The sequence below is a fragment of the Prunus mume genome, linkage group LG6 (genome assembly GCF_029339155.1).
Source record: "Prunus mume cultivar Tortuosa linkage group LG6, ASM2933915v1, whole genome shotgun sequence".
Taxonomy (NCBI): domain Eukaryota; kingdom Viridiplantae; phylum Streptophyta; class Magnoliopsida; order Rosales; family Rosaceae; genus Prunus; species Prunus mume.
The window spans coordinates 1051236-1058012 of record NC_142703.1 but is presented as its reverse complement, the minus strand read 5'-3'; the positions used below and the strand labels follow the sequence as shown (position 1 = coordinate 1058012).

Here is a 6777-nt window from a genome sequence, read left to right as displayed (position 1 = left end):
GCAGATGTGCCAAACGCTAGCATCCGTAGAGAAGATGTAAGTTTTACTCCAGAAGAAGACCCAAAACCCGAGTAGCATCATACTTCTGAACGAAGTATGTGTCGTAATTGCAAACACCATGCATGATTTTATTGAATAAATGGGGCTGCATTCTATATTGCCATCGAAAATCAAAACTAGAGTACAATGAATTTGGGATAAAGTAATCTTCCAAGAGATTCTTATCCCCGAGAATGCCTTAGTCTGTCCATATTTGGGCCATAGCCACTTGTGAACCACTATGGCCTTGGCTTGATTGATGGAGCATACCCATTGCCATGGCAACTTGATCATCATCTTCTTCCTTCTTCCTTTCTTCTTCAGCTCGTTTGCTCCTTTTTTCTTCATTTTCTCACTCTTGCCTCTCCAACAACCTCCTCGTGTAAGACATTGAGAGTAGAATGTGTTTTCTAAAATATGATAAATGAAAGGATAAAGAGGATATGATGTGAGAGGTATGAGTTGAGGCTGTGGTTTTATAGAGGGATTTAGAAGATAAAGATGACACGTGGTGCAATTTTAGAGGGTGAAAATCTTATATGAAATATGAGATTTGTATTTTATTATAAATATCGACATGTGGCAACCGAGAATCTAAACTAAATTTGAAATGTCAATTTTATAATAAATATGGACATGTGGCAATCGAAAATTTTATCCGAAATATGATATGTGAATTTTATAATAAATATTGACACGTGGCAACTGAAAATCTTAACCAAATTAATAATTTAAGTATATATATATAAGTGAATAGTAATTGCCCTTTGTCATGACAATGAGTGGAAACACAACTTGCCTTTTGCAAGGGGTGTCACTATTCACATAAATAATAACAACCCTTACTTCCCCGTACCTTTTGCCATAGTAAATGGGTGGAAATACTCTTAGAGCACCTTCACCCCAAAGGGCAAGGGCAAACACTATTCACTTTAATTTATTTTCTATTTTGTATACTTAAACCATTAATTTTGATAAAATTTTCGGATAAAATTTTTGGTTGGCACGTCTCACTATTTATTATAAAATTCTCATCTCAAATTTCAGATAAGATTTTTGGACAAAATTTTAGGATAAAATTTTCGGATAAGATTTTCGGTTGCCACGTGTCCATATTTATAATAAAATCACTCATCATATAATTGAAATACCTACTCACTCATCATACAATTGAAATACTCCAGGTTCTCATAGTCTGACACAATCGAGTACAAGGACGACTCGATTATTGGCGGAGGCGATTCCACGGATCACGATTGGGGGAGTATTTTCCTTCGAAGGACGTAATAGTGCCATTATTTCCGACATAGAATGCACCACTGCAACTAACTGCGGGCATTGTTCACTTGAGGAGCCATGTGTAATGATTGTCCTCTTTTTTGTTTTGCCTTGAATAATCTATTAAAAAAATAAAATTGGAAATGCAATAAACATATAAATAAATAAAAGGACGTTAAATTGAATAAAGCAGCAATTTTTTTTTTTACCTCGTTGCCAAGATTTTGACCTCTTTGAACGTTTGTCCACGACCCTCCCGCTTCGATGGAAGAGGCTATTTGTATTTTTGCACAAATGAAATTTTATAGTAGAGAATTTGGTGTGAAAAGTGAAATTTTTTGGAAGGAGATGAATTTGTATGATGATTTAGTGTGAAAAGTGAATAATATTGGTAAGTATTTATAGAAAAAAAAAATCATAATTTTTTTGATATTTTTTACAAAATTTTCGATCTTTTTTTAGCCAAAAATTGGAGAGCCATTAGATTGGATAAGATTTTTGGATCGGAGGCTCCAGGAGAAGCCAGTGGCTTGTAGCCGTTGGTTTGGGCTGGTGGGTCCCATCCCTTGCCCTGGCCGGACCTTGCTCACGGAGGGAGGGTTTGGGCCCTGGGATACCATTTGCCATGATTTGGACTTGCGCTGGAGGTGCTCTTATGTGCATTCAACTTGTTCACCCCATTGTGATTAACAAATTTTCTTGACACACATGAGAATCATAATGTCACATCCCGAAATCGGCTCCGCCGTAGCACGATATTGTCCGCTTTAGGCCTCCCTCTCTGCCCTCACGGTTTTGTTTCTAGGAGCTCACGAGCAACTTCCCAGTGGGTCACCCATCATGGGATTGCTCTAGCCCTAACTCGCTTAACTCGGAGTTCCTACGACTCCGAAGCCAGAAGCTCCCAAAAGGCCTCGTGCTAGATGGAAGTGGGCATGTACATATAAGGCACATCACCCCTTCTCCGTTGGTCGATGTGGGATGTTACAATCCACCCCCCTTAGGGACCCGACGTCCTGGTCGGCACACTCGCACCACACGACAGAGTGGCTCGATATCAAATTGTCACATCCCGGGATCGGCTCCACCGTAGCACGATATTGTCACATTTGGGCCCCCATATCTGCCATCACAGTTTTGTTTCTAAGAGCTCACGAGCAACTTCCTAGTGGGTCACCCATCCTGAGATTGATCTAGCCCTAACTCGCTTAACTTCGGAGTTTCCACGACTCCGAAGCCAGTGAGCTCCCAAAAGGCCTCGTGCTAGATGGAAGTGGACATGTACATATAAGGCATATTACTCCCTCTCCGTTGGTCGATGTGGGATGTTACACATAATTATTTATTTCCTACAACATAATCTAAAATATTATATCTGCAAAATAAACAAAAAATCAATCAAATTAAGTGTTTTGATCATGACGTGTATCGCACAGATTTATTAATCACAATGGATGGACAAGATTGCACGTAAGTATTCTCCTAAGAAATAATCAATTTTTCCCAGTGATCATTCTACGGATGAGCTTACTACTTATGATGACTTTGTCTACAGTTTATAGAGTCTCCAAATACACCGAAAAGTTCCTTGACTTGCATATCAGAGGTCTCAAGTTCGAATGTCATGATCTCTTGATTGTGTGTGTGTGTGAGAAACTCTCATCTCTTCTAGTTTTGACTATTACTTGTACTCAAAAAATATTAATAATAAATTTAGGGTTTTTATGTAAAACAAGTTCCATAAATACTCGTTTCTATTTATGATTGGTGATGGGGCCCCATTTTTCACCAAAAATGACTACACATTAAAACCGCTGTATTTAGGTTAAATAAAATCCATTATTTATTGTAGCTGAATATGGATCCCCTATAAATGTATCAACCAACAAGCCCATACTACCAAAACTGAAATGGCTGCAACATCTTCCAGAGTTTTCTTCTTAGCCCTCTCACTCCTTGCTTATTTTCCCTTCTGCAGTTGCCATTGTAGTAGTGTAAGTAATAAAAATGCAGAGGGTGGGATGATGAAAGGGATGTTTGTGTTTGGAAGTTCCTTGGTTGACAATGGCAACAATAACTTCTTGCATTTGTCAACTCCTACAAGATCATCAGGGACATTATCAAAAACCCTATCTCCAAAGGTACATAAACAGATCTCTCTTGGCCCCTTCACATTAAACAATGGAGAAGAATAGAATTCTTAATTATCTATTTTAAACAATATATCCCCCAATAATAGGGTGTCCAAAATATAGTTTTGCATGCATGTATAAAATACATTTCACCAAACTAGCTGTAGATTATCTTTATGCTTGCCGTGGCATGCAAATTTCAAATTATACGATAAAAGTCGGGGTGACAATGGTGGAGCGAGGATTTTATGCAATTAACATTTAAAGTTAAATGATATAATCTTATTAAGCCTATTACCTACAAGAGTGTACGTGGAAGTTTTTTTTTTTTTTTTTTTCTTTTCTCAGTAATATCGTTTTCAGTTCTATATATTAATGTAAATAGGCAAACATTTATTGGTGATAGGGGTTCCATATGCTGAATTATAGTCATTTTCCTTTAGATCTTGTTTTTTTGGGGGTGGGGAAGGGTGTGTGTGTGGTGGGGTTGCGTGGGGTGGGGTGGGGATGGTGGGTAAGGCCCACTTATGGCCTACGTATGGCTACTTGGGGTTGAGGCGGTTGCTTCTTTGGGCAGCATGATTGCAAATCTTCATTAATTAGCATATGCATGATAAATTTATGGTAACAACGTACGTGTGACAATGCAAGTTTTCATGTCAAATATATCAGTGCACATACACAAACACATGAAGATTCCAATTCAGTGCAAAGGCATATATGCCTTATGAATCGAAAGCATGTAAATTATGATTGAAAATTCCATGGGTTACAGGATTCAAGGATTCTAGCACTTCCTGTTGTGAAGTGGCATCAATATCTGAAGGTGGAAATGGAATTTTATGCAAGAGGGGAGGCGAAGTGTGTGCAAACAGAAGCAGTCATGTGTTCTTCGATGGCTTGCATCCAACGGAAGCTGTAAACATTCAAATAGCAGCAAAGGCCTATGTCTCTTCTCTTAAAACCGAAGTTTATCCCACTAATATTGCACAAATGACCAAATCCAAAATCTAGGGTTCTTGGTGTGACCTCTGTTTGCTACACTTAGGTTTGACCTCTAAAATATAGTCTACCAAGTGACCTCTAAAATATAGTCTACCAAGTTGGCTTCGGAACATAGTAGGAACTGATAAGTCCAATGGCTTTGTAATGTGTACTTGTGTAGGTTGTTTTCTGGTATGTTTGCAATAAAAATGTATCGATCATGCATTTGTAATACCAAGTTGGCTATATTTTAGATTATAGTGTGCGCGGCCAAGAACTGACTAATAATCAAATAACCGAAATTGGGTGGGGAACTGGCCCAATACGAGTTCTTTTCTATGCCTCAAGTAGAACAAGGACTTCAATATTTCTCTAGTACAAAAAGTAGAAACCGAAACAAGCCTCGAACAAACAAAGGGCAAAAATAAACAGTAGATAAAGTGATGAAGATTTCTTTGATTCAGGCAACTTGAACTCACATCGAACAACAAGAATCACAGCTTGAGACTTCTCATCAACAGGAGATAATACCAGCAAAATGTGTGGCAGAGCAAGAAAAATATAGAACTTTGTCATGAGTTATCAACTGGAAATCCCAAAGGAAAGCAATGTGTTTATCAAATCAGAATTGAAATATGTATTGGTATTTGTGTTTTGGTTGAAAGTCCACTCTGTTTGATGATTGGACGCCGCTGCACAAGAACCTTCCTATTAAATTTTTAGTGAGGAACAAATGGTGTGGGATGTTACAATTCAAACCCCTTAGGGGCCCGACGTTCTGTTGGAACACTCGCACCACACGGCAGAGTGGTTCTGATACCAAATTGTCACATCCCGGGATCGGCTCCGCCATAGCACGATATTGTCCACTTTGGGCCCCCTATCTGCCCTCACAGCTTTGTTTCTATAAGCTCAAGAGCAACTTCCCAGTGGGTCACCCATCCTGTGATTGATTTAGCCCCACGCTTAACTCGGAGTTCCCAAGACTCAAGCTAGTGAGCTCCCAAAAGGCCTCGTGCTAGATGGAGGTAGTGTTCACCCGTTCTTGGTTTACTCCTACGATGGAAGGGCAAAGTTCCCCACTGCCTTGAGAACCATAAACTGGTCAACAAGTCAGCCTTTCTTTGGTGTGCGAAGGTACATCAAGTAGCAAAATTTCTAGCATTTGGTTTGGAATGGATAACTTGCGTCCCAAGTTACTGATTTCTGCAAACAAACGATTGTGAATTTGGGTGAGGAATATCTCCCAAGTAAGTTCTTTTCCTGCCTCAGATCGTGAGGACTTTAACAATTTATCTCAAGATAAAGAGGTTGCCTTGGCCAGTAATGGTTTGATGGGATTTAAATTGTTCTTAGGCGGAATCGCTTTTACAAAAATATAACAAAGAATACTTATACTAGAGGAAGATGAAGGGACAGCCGGGACTTTATTTCGCCGAGATAGAAGGTTCGTCCGATCGGATCGAGATGCCCGGCCGGATCATGCGACGCTAATGGGATCGACCGCTGACAACCTTGGCCGCTAGGCTTCAACTTGTAAATCGATACCAAAGGCTGATTCTGGCAGAGCTTTGATGTACCTCATGCTTTTGTGAAGCTTTTGAGTGGGCGTAATCGCAATTTTCTCAACTGCACGGCATGAGTGATCGCTTGAGGGCTTCAGGGCTAGAGATCGACTGTGAATTTTGTTGAGGTTTTCCATACTTGGAGGAGACTCAAACCCTGCCTGTTTTGGTTTGCTGAACCAAATTTGTAATGAGAGAAATCTCGCTTTTGAATGACTTGTTTCTTAACTGATTTTGTGGATTCTGATCTGAGTCGGTTTCACTTGAAATTCAAGTGGGCTTGTTGGTTGATTTTGAACTTGTCCTTTGACGGTTTTCTTGTGTAGGATCTTTGTTTGATTGGGTGATGAGTTTTTTTTTTTTTGGCCAGTAATGGTTTGATGGGATTTAAATTGTTCTTTAGGCGGAATCGCTTTTACAAAAATATAACAGTGAATACTTATACTAGAGGAAGATGAAGGGACAGCCGGACTTTATTTCGCGAGATAGAAGGTTCGTCTGGATCGATCGAGATGCCCGGCCGGATCGCGACGCTGGATCGACCGCTGACAACCTTGGCGCTAGGCTTCAACTTGTAAATCAATACCAAAGGCTGATTCTGCAGAGCTTTGATGTACCTCATGCTTTTGTGAAGCTTTTGAGTGGGCGTAATCGCAATTTTCAATCTGCACGGGCAGGAGTGATGCTTTTAGGGCTTCAGGGGCTAGAGACAGACCGTGAATTTTGTTGAGGTTTTTCATACTTGGAGGAGACTCAAACCTCCTGCTTTGGTTTGCTTG

The 6777-nt window shown here is 39.8% G+C and overlaps 1 long non-coding RNA gene across 1 annotated transcript; it reads left to right on the top strand.

The window, feature by feature from the left end:
* The first annotated feature begins 3288 nt into the window (after positions 1–3288).
* LOC148915758 (uncharacterized) lies at positions 3289–4667 on the top strand. Its single transcript, XR_016127687.1, has 2 exons — positions 3289–3458; positions 4225–4667. It is a non-coding gene; the product is annotated as an uncharacterized LOC148915758 (long non-coding RNA).
* The last annotated feature ends 2110 nt before the right edge of the window (positions 4668–6777 follow it).